Source organism: Schistocerca nitens, chromosome 3 (assembly GCF_023898315.1).
Source record: "Schistocerca nitens isolate TAMUIC-IGC-003100 chromosome 3, iqSchNite1.1, whole genome shotgun sequence".
Taxonomy (NCBI): Eukaryota; Metazoa; Arthropoda; class Insecta; order Orthoptera; family Acrididae; genus Schistocerca; species Schistocerca nitens.
The window spans coordinates 246,120,081-246,139,419 of NC_064616.1; the positions used below are offsets into that span (position 1 = coordinate 246,120,081).

Here is a 19,339-nt window from a genome sequence, read left to right on the forward strand (position 1 = left end):
CAACCTCTCGATACACCACAGCATCATCTGCAAAAAGCCTCAGTCAACTTCCGATGCCATCCACCAGGTCATTTATGTATATTGTGAACAGCAACGGTCCCATGACACTCCCCTGTGGCACACCTGAAATCACTCTTACTTCGGAAGACTTCTCTCCATTGAGAATGACATGCTGCGTTCTGTTATCTAGGAACTCGTCAATCCAATCACACAATTCGTCTGATAGTCCATATGCTCTTACTTTGTTCATTAAACGACTGTGGGGAGCTGTATCGAACGCCTTGCGGAAGTCAAGAAACACGGCATCTACCTGTGAACCCGTGTCTATGGCCCTCTGAGTCTCGTGGACGAATAGCGCGATCTGGGTTTCACACGACCGGCTTCTTTGAAACCCATGCTGATTCCTACGGAGTAGATTTCTAGTCTTCAGGAAAGTCATTATACTCGAACATAATACGTGTTCCAAAATTCTACAACTGATCGACGTTAGAGATATAGGTCTATAGTTCTGCACATCTGTTCGACGTCCCTTCTTGAAAACGGGGATAACCTGTGCCCTTTTCCAATCCTTTGGAACGCTACGCTCTTCTAGAGACCTACGGTACACCGCTGCAAGAAGGGGGGCAAGTTCCTTCGCGTACTCTGTGTAAAATAGAACTGGTATCCCATCAGGTCCAGCGGCCTTTCCTCTTTTGAGCGATTTTAATTGTTTCTCTATCCCTCTGTCGTCTATTACGATATCTACCATTTTGTCATCTGTGCGACAATCTAGAGAAGGAACTACAGTGCAGTCTTCCTCTGTGAAACAGCTTTGGAAAAAGACATTTAGTATTTCGTCCTTCAAGAAACTTCCTTTCCCGATGAAAATGCGCTCCGAGGAAAGTTACCCCAGCGTTGTAAATAGTGAAGTAGCATACATTTTTGACGAATAAAATCTCTGTTATGTGTATCTGATGTGTTTATTAATCATATGGAAAAACTCTACGTACTCATGAAAATAAATAAAAAAATAAATCGCCAGGTCCTGATGGGATTCCAATTCGGTTTTACAGAGAGTACTCTACTGCATTGGCTCCTTACTTACCTTGCATTTATCGCGAATCTCTTGTCCAACGTTAAGACCCGAGCGACTGGAAAAAAGCGTAGGTGACGCCTGTATATAAGAAGGGTAGAAGATCGGATCCTCAAAATTACGGACCAAAATCCTTAACATCGGTTTGTTGCAGGATTCTCGAACATATTCTCAGTTCGAATATAATTAATTTCCTTGAGACGGAGAAGTTGCTGTCCATGCATCAGCACGGCTTTAGAAAGCATCGCTCCTGCGAAACGCAACTCGCCCTTTTTTCACATGATATCTTGCGAACCATGGATGAAGGGTATCAGACGGATGCCATATTCCTTGACTTCCGGAAAGCGTTTGACTCGGTGCCCCACTGCAGACTCCTAACTAAGGTACGAGCATATGGGATTGGTTCCCAAATATGTGAGTGGCTCGAAGACTTCTTAAGTAATAGAACCCAGTACGTTGTCCTTGATGGTGAGTGTTCATCGGAGGTGAGAGTATCATATTGAGTGCCCCAAGGAAGTGTGGTAGGTCCACTGTTGTTTTCTATCTATATAAATGACCTTTTGGATAGGGTGGATAGCAATATGCGGCTGTTTGCTGATGATGCTGTGGTGTACGGGAATCTGTCGTCGTTGAGTGACTGTAGGAGGACACAAGATGACTTGGACAGGATATGTGATTGGTGTAAACAATGGCAGCTAACTCTAAATATAGATAAATGTAAATTAATGCAGATGAATAGGAAAAAGAATCCCGTAATGTTTGAATACTCCATTAGTAGTGTAGCGCTTGACACAGTCACGTCGATTAAATATTTGGGCGTAACATTGCAGAGCGATTTGAAGTGGGACAAGCATGTAATGGCTGTTGTGGGGAAGGCGGATAGTCGTCTTCGGTTCCTTGGTAGAATTTTGGGAAGATGTGGTTCACCTGTAAAGGAGACCGCTTATAAAACACTAATACGACCTATTCTTGAGTACTGCTCGAGCGTTTGGGATCCCTATCAGGTCGTATTGAGGTAGGACATAGAAGCAATTCAGAGGCGGGCTGCTAGATTTGTCACTGGTAGGTTTGATCATTACGCGAGTGTTACGGAAATGCTTCAGGAACTCGGGTATAGGAAGGGAGGCGTTCTTTTCGTGAATCGCTACTGAGGAAATTTAGAGAACCAGCATTTTAGGCTGACTGCAGTACAATTTTACTGCTGCCAACTTATATTTCGCGGAAAGACCACAAAGATAAGATAAGAGAGATTAGAGCTCGTACAGAGGTATATAGGCAGTCATTTTTCCGTCGTTCTGTTTGGGAGTGGAACAGGGAGAGAAGATGCTAGTTGTGGTACGAGGTACCCTCCGCTACGCACCGTATGGTGGATTGCGGAGTATGTATGTAGATGTAGATGTAGAACAACACAATATTTATCCAGCGTCGAAACTTTTGGACTCACAGGGTATGCTATAAGCGAGATGATTCGATTAATCATTTAATTACAAACTAAATATTTTAATTATTACTTACTTTTGTGACCATGCCTAAAAAAGTAAGAAACAATTAGAGTAACAGTCATACCATAACAGCTAATCGAGGTAAAACGATTTTGCGTGGAAAGCCATTTTCATTATGCGATGTGTTAGCCGGAGCTTATCAGTCAGTTAACCAATCCGCATGAATATTTCTCTGCCATCGATCCGGTGAGCAGCCCGACATTATGATGCGCGCACCAGAACTTGGTATCACGGGCCGAGTGCCTCCGCAAAGCCTGTGGTGGCGCCCGGCGCCCGCGCGATCGCTCCGCAAGCACACCAAATCGCTTCCCCTGCAGCTCTCAGCGTAATCCTTAAAGACTCTTTACATAGCCTCGGCGGCCATCTCGCTGTGATCCGCAGGGAGCCACCCAAATCGCGCATATATCATCAGAGAGTTGCAGCTCTGATTTTAACGCTGTTTACTTTGTCGGTATGGCGTTCCTCCATTATCCTACAAATATTCCGAAGAGGAAGCGCTACTCGTTCAGCAGAATGTTTCATACAAAAAAAGAAGCATGTGTCATGATCCGTGCCAGCCTCCGTGGTTCGGGGTAGGGTCGGTGACTCGGAAAGCGGAGGCTGAAAGTTCGTTTCCCGAGCCGTGTGTGGATGAGGAATGAAAACGTGTGTATGTGCGTGTGCATCTGTGCGCATGCGCGCGCACGCGCTCGTGTGTTTATTTCCGTGTGTTTGTGTGTGTGTGCGTGTGTGTTCTACACCAATTGTGTATTTATGTCCACATTCATGCTCTCCTGTTAGGTAAGACAAGAAAGATAAGATACGCGCAACATTCCCCCGCCTAAAAAAAATGTTTCAAATGGCTCTGAGCACTATGGGACTTAACTTCTGAGGTCATCAGTCCCCTAGAACTTAGAACTACTTAAACCTAACTAACCTAAGGACATCACACACATCCACTCCCGAGGCAGGATTCGAACCTGCGACCATAGCGGTCGCGCGGGTCCAGACTGTAGCGCCTAGAACCGCTCGTCCACAACGGCCGGCCCCCCGCCTAAAACCGCAAGCCCTTTGACAAGGCATTAGTAACTTAATTTCAGTATAGCTGTTGGACAAAAAACTTTAATATTCACACTTCTTTTCCCGAAAATGAATCCATTGTCTCAACTCCTGCGACAAATTGCTTAGATTGATTGTAGTATTTAGGCCTGAGCTTAACATGTTTTCCCGTTCAGACGCTGATGTACGATGTTTCAGTACTAGAGTACGATCAGTAGGTAACGGTATAGCAGACATGTTGATGTTTATTTTGCGATGTATACGTTTTCTAATCATGTTCTTTTTTTTTTTTTTTTACACTCCCGCTAAACATGTATTTTACTTATTTATTTATAATGCGTTTTTTTCACCTGACAACATTAGGGCCTTCACATCCTCTCTTACATTTCATCAGATATTCTGAATGAGTGAACATTACAATATGTACAGCATATGAGCTATATGCAGTGATGATAATAATGGTAAAAGTAATAATAATTTTAATTCAAATTTGCCTATTTTCGTACCGAGTTCATTGAGGTCTAAGACTGAATCACAAAACATCATCGTGGAATATAAAATCCCTGGCACATCCAGTCAGATTTGTTTTTCGCACTACACATAAATCTGCAACTAAAAACTGAGCAGCCAAACGTAGGCTTCTACGACAACGATCTCCACCGAGTTAGGTATCGTTGGGAAAAATGTGTCGCATTCAAGAATGAATCTGCGGAGAAGCACTAACACCGTAATGAAGTTTCATGGTCGCATGCTGATATTTCGATTTCATACGAAAAAATTTCTGATCTCGTATAATTTTTTAACGAATTATCACATGATACGGAATGTGTAAGCCAGTTTAGGTTAACCAAAACAACAGAAAAGGACAATACGGACGACTTTAGTATGAGACCTTGGCATCAAGCAAAATGAAGTCCAGATGGTCTTACGCGTCCCATTTACAAATTTTTAAGGCACTCTTTTTATCTCGAGTTTTTCTCAGCAACTTTTGCGGTGAAAGTTAATAATTTGCGTTTAATTTCGCCACCTTCTCTTTCATTTACGCTTTTAGTAGCTCACAAATGGGACAACTTGAACTGATGTTGAAATATTCACCTCCCGTTTTTCACTCTTCTAATTAGCTTTAGAATTTATCTGTAAAATACCTTTCTCGGTGGGTGAAGTGAGACGGTCGCTTACTTCGAAATGTGTAAAAAGCATTTTGTAAATGCGATGTTTCAGAAGGACCTCGCACCGCATTTTCTGTCGAAATGCGTCTGGTATCTAAAGCGTCCCAGCATGTCACATTTTAATACTGATTGCAGTACGTGTCTTTGTCTCTATGCCCGTGAATGAGTTTTATTTGAAGCTTAATTTTCCGAGTGAGATAACTGATAATATTTCCGGAAGACGATAATATGGAATTGTCGGCCAATTATACTTTGCGAATCTGATAAAAGTGAAAAAATAACCTTAAATTGTAATGTCGCCATTCAGTGAGGTGCGCAAGGCAGTGCAAGATTCTGACACATCCTTGTTACAGTAGCCTGGTAGCACAAAATTAGCTTCATCGTCGACACTTAGAAATATCTATACAGGAAAGGACATATGACTATATGAACGAAGGGAGAGAGCATTTCTAAGTAAGTGACCGAACAAATCCTCGGGACTGAAAATGCTCTACGATTCTTCTTTCTTCTGTTCTTCAGGGATAAAAAACTGTACGACTGAACGGAGGAAATAGTACGTAACATATCATAATGTTCTTGATGCATAGTGATTTCCCAGCCGGTCGATTTCTGCCTGTTGAAATATGAGTTCGCCGGCCACTGTGGCCGACCGGTTCTAGGCGCTTCAGTCAGGGAACCGCGCTGCTGCTATGGTCGCAGGTTCGAATCCTGCACCAGCCGGAGTGGCCGAGCGGTTCTAGGCGCTACAGTCTGGAACCGCGCGACCGCTACGGTCGCAGGTTCGAATCCTGTCTCGGGCATGGATGTGTGTGATGTCCTTAGGTTAGTTAGGTTAAAGTAGTTCTAAGTTCTAGGGGACTGATGACCTAAGAAGGTAAGTCCCATAGTGCTCAGAGCCATTTGAACCATTCGAATCCTGCCTCGGTCATGGATGTATGTGATGTTCTTAGGTTAGTTAGGTTTAAGTAGTTCTAAGTCTAGGGGACTGATGACCTCAGATGTTAAGTCCCATAGTGCTTAGAACCATTTGAACCATTTTTTGAAATGAGTTCAGTTTCTGCTTCACCTCAGGCTGACAGATAGTATCAGTGAGCAGACTGTTGAAACTAGGTTCTGAATTTCCAGCAAGTGCTATCCATCAGTGAACTTCAGTGTACTCAGCAATTCGTGAACTTCAGTATACTCAGCAATACACTTTCCAGCAACTGGTACCCATCAGTAAACTTCAGCGTACTCAGCAATACACATTATTATTACGGTTTTAACAAGCGTAAGAAAAGGAATCGCGAAAAGCAATATCGTTGAACGGATTTTATCCGTGTGTATTATAAAAATGTGTGTATATACGTAGGAGGTACATTCAAGATCCCCTCCTAAACCACTGGACCGGTTTCAACCGTGGTACACGTATCACTTATTCTCTGGATATCGTCGCTGTTGAGGTAGGGACCTACAACCAATCAAAGTGGTGGGGGTGTGGGTGAAAAAGAAAAGAAGCCCAAGACGCGCGAATGCCCATACTTGTTTCATCCATTAATTGAGAATGAGAGCACTTAGTGACTTGCAACAAACGTTAAACATAATTTAAAATCTTTAAGAAACTTCTTCTCGCTGGCAACCTCAACAAAATCATGAAGGGGATAAAGTTTATTGCGTACTATATTTTCGCTGTTCATGCAGTAAAACTGATGCATTAAGCATGACGTTTTAATTTATTACTTTTTTTACTATTAACTGTATTCTGGACGCACTCTGTATATTAAATGTATAAAAAAAGACTGACAAAAGTCAGGAGATATGACGTGATAAACACTGATATTAGTGATAACTGCTGCATCATGTTGTTGTTGTTCTTGTTGTGGTCTTCAGTCCTGAGACTGGTTTGATGCAGCTCTCCATGCTACTCTAGCCTGTGCAAGCTTCTTCATCTCCCAGTACCTACTGCAGCCTACATCCTTCTGAATTTGCTTAGTGTATTCATCTCTTGGTCTCCCTCTACGATTTTTACCCTCCATGCTGCTCTCCAATACCAAATTGGTGATCCCTTGATGTCTCAGAACATGTCCTACCAACCGATCCCTTCTTCTAGTCAAGTTGTGCCACAAACTCCTCTTCTCCGCAATTCTGTTCAATACCTCATGATTAGTTATGTGACCTACCCATCTCACCTTCAGCATTCTTCTGTAGCACCAAATTTAGAAAGCTTCTATTCTCTTCTTGTCCAAACTATTTATCGTCCATGTTTCACTTCCATACATGGCTACACTGCATACAAATACTTTCAGAAACGACTTCCTGACACTTAAATCTATACTCGATGTTAACAAATTTCTCTTCTTCAGAAACGCTTTCCTTGCCATTGCCAGTCTACATTTTATATCCTCTCTACTTCGACCATCATCAGTTATTTTGCTCCCCAAATAGTAAAACTCATTTACTACTTTCAGTGTCTCATTTCCTAATCTAACTCCCTCAGCATCACCCAACTTAATTCGACTACATTCCATTATCCTTGTTTTGCTTTTGTTGATGTTCATCTTATACCCTCCTTTCAAGACACTGTCTATTCCGTTCAACTGCTCTTCGAAGTCCTTTGCTGTCTCTGACAGAATTACAATGTCATCGGCGAACCTCAAAGTTTTTATTTCTTCTCCATGGATTTTAATACCGACTCCGAACTTTTCTTTTGTTTCCTTTACTGCTTGCTCAATATACAGATTGAATAGCATCGGGGATAGGCTACAAACCTGTCTCACTCCTTTCCCAACCACTGCTTCCCTTTCATGCCCCTCAACTCTTATAACTGCCCTCTAGTTTCTGTACAAATTGTAAATAGCCTTTCGCTCCCTGTATTTTACCACTGCCACCTTCAGAATTTGAAAGAGAGTATTCCAGGTAACATTGTCAAAAGCTTTATCTAAGTCTACAAATGCTAGAAACGAAGGTTTGCCTTTTCTTAATCTTTCTTCTAAAATAAGTCGTAAGGTTAGTATTGCCTCACGTGTTCCAACATTTCTACGGAATCCAAACTGATCTTCCCCGAGGTCGGCTTCTACCAGTTTTTCCATTCGTCTGTAAAGAATTCGCGTTAGTATTTTGCAGCTGTGACTTATTAAACTGGTAGTTCGGTAATTTTCACATCTGTCAACACCTGCTTTCTTTGGAATTGGAATTATTTTATTTTTATTGTAGTCTGAAGGAATTTCGCCTGTCTCGTACATCTTGCTCACCAGATGGTAGAGTTTTGTCAGGACTGGCTCTCCCAAGGCTGTCAGTAGTTCTAATGGAATTTTGTCTACTCCCGGGTCCTTGTTTCGACTTAGGTCTTTCAGTTCTCTGTCAAACTCTTCACGCAGTATCGTATCTCCGATTTCATCTTCATCTACCTCCTCTTCCATTTCCATAATATTGTCCTCAAGAACGTCGCCCCTGTATAGACCCTCTATATACTCCTTCCACCTTTCTGCTTTCCCTTCTTTGCTTAGAACTGGGTTTCCATCCCAGCACTTGATATTCATGCAAGTGGTTCTCTTTTCTCCAAAGGTCTCTTTAATTTTCCTGTAGGCAGTATCTATCTTACCCCTAGTGAGATAAGCCTCTACATTCTTACATTCGTCCTCTAGCCATCCCTGCTTAGCCATTTTGCAGTTCCTGTCGATCTCATTTTTGAGATGTCTGTATTCCCTTTTTGCTTGCTTCACTTACTGCATTTTTGTATTTTCTCCTTTCATCAATTAAATTCAGTGTCTCTTCTGTTTCCCAAGGATTTCTACTAGCCCTCGTCTTTTTACCTACCTGATCCTTTGCGGCCTTCACTATTTCATTCCTCAAAGCTACTCATTCTTCTTCTACTGTATTTCTTTCCCCAATTCCTGTCAATTGTTCCCTTATGCTCTCCCTCAAACTCCGTACAACCTCTGGTTCTTTCAGTTTATCCAGGTCTGATGCATCATACAAGACATTTAAATTTATTTCTTCGTTGCTGCTATATCTATACGCAACGCGTTTCACAGATAGTATACACATCTGCCGCTGAAAGTACCTACAAAAATATATCTATCTACGACACATAGTTCGGGAGATATGACGTCATTAACACTGAGATGCGTGAAAAACTGCCTCATCATGCATGGTGTTATAATTTATTACTTCTTCACGAGTTACTCTATTCACACCGCATTTCGCAGACAGTATTCGCATATACCACTGGATGTCCATGTGTCTCTAGCGGCGAGCTTGGGGCCTCAGCGCTCTTATAGGAAGGGACCACCCCTTCTTTCGTGGGCAATTGCATTACGATCCCTTCTTCGGTTTTGATTTTGCAGCTTCCGTCTCGTTTCTCATTTAATGACGCTCATACTAATCTAACAGCCAACGGCCTTGCCGTAGTGGTCACACCGATTCCCGTGAGATCACCGAAGTTACGCGCTGTCGGGTTGGGCTGTCATTTGGATGGGTGACCATCCGGTCTGCCGTGCGCTGTTGGCAAGCGGGGTGCACTCAGCTCTTGTGGGGCAAATTGAGGAGCTACTTGATTGAGAAGCAGCGGCTCCGGCCTCGTAAACTGACAAAACGGCCGGGAGAGCGGTGTGCTGACCATATGGCACTCTATATTCGCCTCGAGTGACACCTGTGGGCTGAGGATGAGACGGTGGCCGGTCGGTACCGTTGGGCTTTCATGGCCTGTTCGGGCGGAGTTTAGTTTAGTTTTATACTAATCTAATATCATCAACAGTCATTTCTCTGTTTGTTTCTATTCATGGACCTCTGGAAGCTATGGTATGGGGGAGAGATCTTACTTGTTATCCTCATTATCAACAGGCCCCAAAATGGTCGGCTTAAAATAGATTATCTACGACGAGTCGTTTTTATATAGTAGTGGTTTTATGGTGTATGGTCTTAGAATGCGCGGTTGTGTTTACCAATCCAGGTGAGCATTGCTTTGTAGTTGTTATTCCAGACGGTGAGAGAGTAGTTCCAGAATCAGCATAGCGTTTTAATAGTTATAGGTTAGGTAAAATTGTAACTTCGTCAGATATTTTAGTGAACGATAAAGAGTACTGATAACAGAGAAAGAATGGCAGGTGGAGTGTGTCTCAGGATAAGACATTCGATGACCATCCAGTGACGCAGCCACAGTTTCTTCTTAGTAGGTGGACGGGACCATAGATTAAGGCCAGTAGCCAAAAGTGTAAATATAACCTAGTGCTATTCTTGGACACTGAGGAGGATGCTGAGGACGAGGTTTTCTGTGACATCATTCAGGTGTTATTAATTTTGTACAGTAGACTATAGTTTTGAGAAACATACACATGGACATTACAAACAGTTAATTAACAACAGAATACTTATTTTTTCAAGAACGCTCCATGCTATCACAATTCAGCAATTCTCCTCCGAATGCATCATTTGTTACCAGTTTCATAATTATTATGTCAATTAGTTGTTTGCTGTGGACTGGATGAGCTCTATGACTGTAGCTCTATGTTATTTTCACTGAGTTCCATGGACAGATGGCCAAAATATGTTTGCGTCCTGTCTAGCGAATAAACACAATCTGGTTACTGGGCAGTCAGAAGACGATTACCGCAGAGATAGAACATATACACACAAGAAGAGGACGCATCACGAAGAAATTATCCAAATAGGGCGAAATCGGTAGACGTTAAGCACGTGTACAGACAAATGAATACAATTCCAGAAAAATTGGACGATTTATTCAAGAGAAAGAGCTCCACAAACTAAGCAAGTCAACAACGCGTTGGTTCACCTCTGGCCCTTATGCAAGAAGTTAATGGGTTTGGCATTGGTTGAGAGAGTTGTTGGATCTATCCAATTGGCGTGTTAGATCGTCAAACTCCCTAGATGATTGGAGTACCATGGCCGTAACGCTCCAAACATTCTCAGTTGGAGAAAGATCCTAACTGCCAAGGCAGGGTTTGGCAAGCAGGAGAACAGGACAAGTAGAAGAATCTCTCGCCGTGTGCCGCTGATATGTAAGCCCAGGATGGTTTGCAACGAAGGGCAACAAAACGTTGCACAGAATATAGTCGACGTACGGCTATGCTGCAAGGGTACGACGGATGGCAACCGAAGATGCCTCCTATGAAAATAAATGGCACCCCAGAAAACCACTTCTGGTTGTCGAGCCGCATGGCGGCCGACCGTCAAGTTGGTATCCCACCGCTGTCTGCAACTTCTCCAGAAACGTCTTCGGCCTGGAATCTCATTCACTGGAGTAGAATTGTCTTCACTGATTAGTTCCGCTTCGAATTGGGCCTCGATGACCAGCGAAGTCTTGCCTGGAGACGTTCCAGAGAGTGGTGGGAAACCAACCTGACTGGCACCAGCCTTACGGCCTGACAACCAGGGATGATGGTCTGGGGTGCCATTTCTTCTAATAGCAGGCGTCTTCAGTTGTCATCTATGGTACTCTTACAGCACAGCAGTTCGTTGACGATATGCTATGCCCTGTTTTGTTACCCTCATCGCTTGCCATCTTGGCCCTATATTTCAGAAAGATAATGGCCGTCCGCACACGGCGACAGTTTCTACTGTTTGTCTTTGTGCTTCCGAAATCCTACCTTCACCAGAAAGGTCACCGGGTCTCTCCCCAACTGAGAAAGTTTGGATCATGATAGGCAGAGACCTCCAACCATGTTTGAGGATCTAATGCGCCAATTTAACACAAAGTTGCACGATATCCCTGAGGAGGACATTCAGCAATTCTGTCAGTCAATACGAAACAGAGTAACTGCTTGCATAAGTGCCAAAGGTGGACCAACGCGGTATTGACTTGCTGCCGGCCGGTGTGGCCGAGCGCTTCTAGACGCTAAAGTCTGGAACAGCGCTGCTGCTACGGTCGCAGGTTCGAATCCTGCCTGGGTTTAAGTAGTTCTAAGTTCTAGGTGACTGATGACCTCAAAAGTTAAGTCCCATAGTGCTCAGAGTCATTTGAACTTGCTCAGTTTGTGTAGCTTTTTTCTCTTGAACCAATTATCCAATTCTTCTGAAATTGTAGCTATGTGTGTTGTCTATACGTGTCCATCACATCTACCGATTTCCGTCCCATTCGGATAATTCATTCGTGGTGCATTTTGTGTGTGTGTGTTGGAGGGGGGGGGGGCGCCTTAGAGTATAATTTAAACTGAGGTGACATCCACATATCGTTCCATTAGCCACTAGACCGAAAAATAATGTGAAGGACTAAACTGCAGCATAGTCTAATGATTCGACCGAAGAATATTAATGTTGGAACGGGCAATATTCACAAATGCAAGATGATCGCAGACGTAGATAAATCACCACTCAAGACGATTGAATATATATATATATATATATATATATATATATATATATATATATATATATATATATATATATATATACCAAGTAACTGAAGATCCTTGGCCACATGGCCTCTCCACCTTATTTCCTGTCGAAATACCGAGAGAAGTGGCTCAGTGGTTAGCGCAGTCGACCCGCTTTCGGGAGGACAACGGTTCAAACCCGTGTCCGGCCATCCAGAGTTACTTTTTCCGTGGTTTCCCTAAATCGCTCCAGGTAAATGCCGGGATGGTTCCTTTCAAAGAGCAAGGCCGATTTTATTCCCCATCCTTGCCACAATCCGAGCTTGTGCTCCGTATCTATTGACCTCCCTGTCGAGAGGACGTTAAACTCAATCTTCCTTTTTTTCGGTCTGCGTAGATTATTCTCCCTTAGCATTTCTTCTCCGACACTTCCCAATCTTGATCACTCATTTTTGCTACAGAGGTGTTCAGCCCATCTCTGCTTCATTGCCTTGGCTTTCGCAACAATGTCTGTTCATTATGTACCTCCCTGAGCTCTGTGTTTCTTTTTTCTTCTTCGGCATTTTCCTCCTTCACCTATCAGTTCAAATATCTTTCGTAGGATTTTATATTCGAAAACCTTTTTCCTTCTCCATACTTCTCTATATTTCTGTCCCATATGGTGCTTCTGGTCTGATTATAGTTGTATATACCTTTACTTTGGTTCCTGTTGATAAAATTTTGAGTGACAATACTTTGTTGAATGAATATGATGCTCTTGATACTGCTTTTATTCTCACTACTGTTTCTTGTTTCTCATCATTTCTGTCATTTACTCAACCCCCAAGTATTTAAACTCTTCTGCCTCTTCATAAATGTGGTCATCAATATGTATGGTTTTCCGTTCTTTTGTCTTGTAATTTCTTTACACTCTCATGAATTCTGTTTTCCCATCATTCACCTCTAATCCAGCTTCCTCTGCATTTTGAAAGAACTTTCTTGCCAGTATTTTCAGGGCATCTAGATTTTCAGCTGTTAATGCTACATCACGCACAAAGGCCAGGACATTCATTTTTATGCCTTTGCTAATTCCCTTTTCTGTTTCAATTGTAGCATCCAGTGCTTCCTCTAGTATTAAATTTAACAAGAGTGCTGATATTACATCCCTTTATCTAACTCCCGTTTTTATGTCAAAATCTATGGAATATTCTCCATACATATTCTCCATAGATATTCTCCATAAGACCTTACCTTACCGCCTCTTGATGCTTGTAATTTTCGATCTAGAATAGCTAATTCGTACTGACAGTCTGCCATCAAGATCAGCTTTATTAATGAGTTTGTACGAACGAAGGCATTTGAAGCAGATTGGCCTATACGAGAAGAGATTAAAATTGATCCGCAGTTTATGACCAGAATCCACTTCTCTATTACAAGCAGTGTTGTCTACATCAAACTCATCAATAATGTGGTTTGTGATAAGGTCGTACGTGGTAGCAAAGACGTACTTAATCTTTAATATTCTGACGGCCATATCGGAGCTGTGGTTATAGATCTTGTACGGCTTGGATTAAGAACTGTGAGAGTATTCGAATTACCATTTGAAGTTCCGTCTGGCATCGTGGTTGCCGCAATACAACACTATGGTAAGGTGCTCAGTCAGATAGCAGAAAAAATAGACAACTTTTGTGAAGTTCCTGGTACTTAACAGGGTGCGCCAAATGCGGATCTAGCTGACGAAAGATGTGCCGTCTTACACTATCTCACAACTGGAGGCTGCAAAGCGACAGTCAGTTATGCTGATCAGCCAAAACTTACTCGGGTTGTGACCAGAAAAGCCATGCCCACTCAGCATGTCTCCAATGGATAATTGTACAATTACCGACATATACAAATGGTGGAGCAAGGTAGGAGGGGCGACGACCCCCGCCAAACATCAGCGACCGATGCCTACTATAGAGCGATCGGAAGAGAAAATGGACATCGACAGTCGGATAGTGCCAACGGCTGCCTTCGCCTCAGACAGCAGATGAGACAGAGACAGACGCCCACATTCGGATACAGAAACGCACACGCGCAAGCAACGATCCCCGAAACGGCACAAGAATCGACGCCTCACCGCATCGGACGAGTGCATAACAAGTACGAGGTGCGCCAATAAAGAACAGACTAAGGAAGACGGCTGCCTTACAGAGGGTACCGACACGTCAGACCCAAAACACCACCGTATCGACAGTAGCGTACGCCAAAGGTGAACTGAAGGGCTCGACAACTAAGAGCTACGAGCAGTCCGTTGTCAATCTATGGTAGTGGAAGGGACACAGAGAGACGGGACTGGAACAACCCGGCCAATGGCCTACTTGTCCCAAGGAGAAATGGTTCAAATGACTCTGAGCACTATGGGACTTACCTTCTGAGGTCATCAGTCCCCTGGAACTTAGAACTACTTAAACCTAACTAACCTAAGGACATCACAAACATCCGTGCCCGAGGCAGGATTCGAACCTGCGACCGTAGCGGTCGCGCGGTTCCAGACTGTAGCGCCTAGAACCGCTCGGCCACTCCGGCCGGCTGCCCCAAGGAGACTGGGCTGATGATTTGTGAATGTAGCCTGCTGACGGTAGCTACAGGCGACACGGCGGAGAAGGCACCCCTCTAGAGTTAGAAATATAACAAACGCTGGCGGACAGGACAGCGCCACGTAACGTGTCAGTACTACATCAAATGACGTAAGTTTCCATGGACGATACACATACGAAGGAATGAAGACAAGCATATCAGCTTGCGTCTACCAGTATCAAGATCATGCGGTCGCAAATTAAGATGTCTTTGCCCAAAGATACGTTAGAAGCGGCAGACATTGACGTCGTCCTCCTACAGGAAGTATACATTGACGAATTGCCTGGCATGTACGAGTACGAGGCCTACGTATAACATGCCTACGAAACTGGCAGCAGCACAGCAATACTTCTTAGAGGAGGCATCACGGCAGAGGATGTATTGTAGCTACCGTCGGCTCGGGAATTAGCAGAGACGGTGCTTGATGTCCGACACATAAATATCTATGCACCTTCAGGTACAGACAGAAGGTCAGTGTGTTCCCACATCTTCGCAGAAATAATTTCCCGTTCCTCCAAAGACTGCCCAACCATTTTATCCTAGGCGGGGATTTTAATTGCGTACTTGTAGGGAAAGATCAATTTCCTCGGTATAGCCCGTGCCCAGAACTACTAATGTCTGTGCAGAATATGTGTTTGGTTGACACGTGGGAGCATTTCCATGGCCACGTAATATTACCGCTGACGTCCTCGAAGCGAACTGTGGCCTGCAGTCAACAATAACTATATGTCACTTATATGAACGGTCTCCCTCTGGCGGCAGCAGATGTGGCGGACCTGCTGTCCTAGGAAATAGAACGTCTCTCACCTCACAGACCCATCTTCTCAAGACGCCATTGAAGATGTTCAAAATGTTCAGATGTGTGTGAAATCTTATGGGACTTAACTGCTAAGGTCATCAGTCCTTAAGCTTACACACTAATTTACCTAAATTATCCTAAGGACAAACACACACAACCATGCCCGAGGGAGGACTCGAATCTCCGCCGGGACCATTGAAGATGCTTGGAGATCTTAAGAATGACGCTTTCGACCGTATCCCACGACCTTACATTGGTGGATGGATTGTGTGAAACCCGCGCTACGCCGTGCATTAATGGCATATGGTTCTGAATAGGCAGTGTGGTGACATCAGACAATGGACTTATATTTCACGGTGCTACTATTGCGCTCACCATGTGCCCTTTTCAGAGCGCAAGCAGCGGTACAACGAGCTAAGGCCAAAATTATATCCATCATGCGATGCCACCTCGAAGAAGTATTGGTAATGTCGCGGAGACTAGATCGGGTTACAGGAGAACGCCCATTGATGTATCATATCATCAACGAAAGCAAAAGACGACTAACAGCCCTGGTACTTGCTGTGGTTACGGATTGTGACAGACACCTAGTGTCACAACAAGAAATAGCAATGCATTTGTACAAGATTACCCTCAACTTCACATTGCAGTGGATACAGATATGGCGACCATTACCGAGGTTGCACACACGATTTTCGCCACTATTGAACTACAGGTGGAGGATAAAGCATCGGGACCAAACGGCCTCCCTTTGAAATTCTATAGGACCTTTACGTATATGATGGCACCCCTATGGCCTGCTATCTGCCCTGAGTTAATTGCTTCTGGCGTGCCCTTATCGCCGGCGTTTGTGGCGAGGCTGATTATCCCGACACACAAACCGTCAGGAGACAACAGACCGTGTACGTTCGACAACATACGTGGTTACAGCATGACGGTTGTCCACCGCATTACGTAACTGAATCACGAGATATTTTATACCGTGTTTACACTGGTAGGTGGATCGAGAGAGGTGATCCTATTAATTGGCCTGCTAGGTCGCCGGATTTGACGTCGCCGGATTTCTTTTCGTGAGGATAGCTAAAAGATAAGGTGTACTAGCAAGTGCCAATAGTCCGTGAAGACATGGTAGACCGCATCAGAAACGCCTGTGCTGATATCCCCCAGATATGCTTCTGTCCTGTGTACGGTCATTTCAAAAACGTATCACTAAGTCTATTGAATGGAAAAACTGGTAGAAGCCGACCTCGGGGAAGATCAGTTTGGATTCCGTAGAAATATGGGGACACGTGAGGCAATACTGACCTTACGACTTATTTTAGAAGCTAGATTAAGAAAAGGCAAACCTACGTTTCTAGCATTTGTAGACTTAGAGAAAGCTTTTGACAATGTTGACTCGAATACTCTCTTTCAAATTCTGAAGGTGGCAGGAGTAAAATACAGGGTGCGAAAGGCTATTTACAATTTGTCCAGAACCCAGATGGCAGCTATAAGAGTCGAGGGACATGAAAGGGAAGCAGGGGTTGGGAAGGGAGTGAGACAGGGTTGTAGCCTGTCCCCGATGTTATTCAATCTGTATATTGAGCAAGCAGTAAAGGAAACAAAAGAAAAGTTCGGAGTAGGTATTAAAATCCATGGAGAAGAAATAAAAACTTTGAGGTTCGCCGATGACATTGTAATTCTGTCAGAGACAGCAAAGGACTTGGAAGAGCAGTTGAATGGAATGGACATTGTCTGGAAAGGAGGATATAAGATGAACTTCAACAAAAGCAAAACGAGAGTAATGGAATGTAGTCGAATTAAGTCGGGTGATGCTGAGGGAATTAGATTAGGAAATGAGACACTTAAAGCAGTAAAGGAGTTTTGCTATTTGGGGAGCAAAATAACTGATGATGGACGAAGTAGAGAGGATATAAAATGTAGACTGGCAATGGCAAGGAAAGCGTTTCTGAAGAAGAGAAATTTGTTAACATCGAGTATAGGTTTAAGTGTCAGGAATTCGTTTCTGAAAGTATATGTATGGAGTGTAGCCATGTATGGAGGTGAAACATGAACGATAAATAGTTTGGACAAGAAGAGAATAGAAGCTTTCTAAATGTGGTGCTACAGAAGAATGCTGAAGATTAGATGGGTAGATCACATAACGAATGAGGAGGTACTGAATAGGATTGGGGAGAAAAGGAGTTTGTGGAACAACTTGACCAGAAGAAGGGATCGGTTGGTAGGACATGTTCTGAGGCATCAAGGGATCACAAATTTAGTATTGGAGGGCAGCGTGGAGGGTAAAAATCGTAGAGGGAGACCAAGAGATGAATACACTAAGCAGATTCAGAAGGATGTAGGTTGCAGTAGGTACTGGGAGATGAAGAAGCTTGCACAGGATAGAGTAGCGTGGAGAGCTGCATCAAACCAGTCTCAGGACTGAAGACCACAACAACAACAAGTCTATTGAAGTTGACGGTACTACATCTGAACACTTATCTAATTGGAAAAGTAGAGTAGCGTTCGCCACGAGCCACAGGCGCAGTGGTGCGTCGAGTAGTCCCCTGTTCGATATGTCGGAAGAATATGTTGCGAATGGGGTTTCCAATTAGAAGTTATTAAATACTAGTCTGTCCTCCCATCGCAGCCTGGAGATGGGGCCCCACGTGTCATTGGATATCCAAGGGCCATTGAGTAGCATGTCGTAAATTGCGATTGTGTACCCATTTTTTGTTCCTCCGATTACAGCGCCATCTTTGGAGAAAAGAAGGAAATGCATCAGGCAAAACGTGTGTCGAATTTCTCATAGAAACGTATCTGCAATAAAAACGGAGGTTCCCATAGAATATTTCAAAGCTGTCCCCCGCCCCCTCCGAGACAAACAAATTGGAATTATCACTTTTTTTGATCCAATGTGTAGTTTTCTAGATATTTCGATGACTTCAGCAAAAAAGAACACCTTGCATTTATAAGGAGTGTTCAAACGAAAAGGTACGAAACTTCGTAACAATCAAACCAGATGAAATTTGCATATGATATTTGGGATAACGAACTGAGACATCTAGGGACGCGAATGTACTGCCTGGTGTGTGTAAAAAAAAAAAAAAAAAAAAAAAAAAAAAAAAAAAAAAAAAAAACAAAGCTGTACCCTGAGCATCATTCAAGGTGATGCTCACCGTCTTTTTCGACATCCGAGGTCCGATATTCATCTACTTTCTGGAGCATGGAAAATCCATTAACAGTGACGTGTACTGTGAGACATTCCATAGCCTACGTACGTTCGTCATGAACAAACGGGTTGGACTGCTCACGGAGAGAGTGATTTCGCTCCACAATAACGCGTGTCTACACATCTACAAGGTCACACAGAGTTTAGGGGCAAAGTTTCCCGCTTAGCGCGAGCGGCCGCCTAACCATTTGGATATTCCTGCATGAGCCACGGCCAGACCCAAACTTCCATGTATCGTCAACCCTGCATCTACGACCTGAACTCGTCCATTCATTATGTATATTCACGTACAAGTGAGACATTTTACTTGAAAGTCGCTTGCCCGGTGTCGGCAGTAAATACGATATTGCAGTGCCTGTGTTATTCTGTCGTACGATGCATCGTAATTCAGAATAATACAGGCACTGCAATACCATATAGACATATAGTTGTGTGCCACTGTTCGACGACCTTTCTTGGAAACAGGAATTCTTACAATCACTTGCAATCCTTCGTTTGGCCAGATTACGACAGACTGCTGCTAGATGAGGATCAACATCTTTCGCATGTTATGTACCTGACGGTGAGACAACTGAACAGAGGGACCGCGGTGTGACCTTAGTCAAACAATCGCGGAAAATGGAATTTATCATTTCTTCCT

General features: G+C 43.5%; 1 protein-coding gene across 1 annotated transcript in view; it reads left to right on the forward strand.

The window, feature by feature from the left end:
* The window catches only part of LOC126248203 (uncharacterized), a 988,540-nt gene that overhangs the window by 246,230 nt on the left and 722,971 nt on the right, over positions 1 to 19,339 (forward strand). The window lies entirely within an intron of this gene.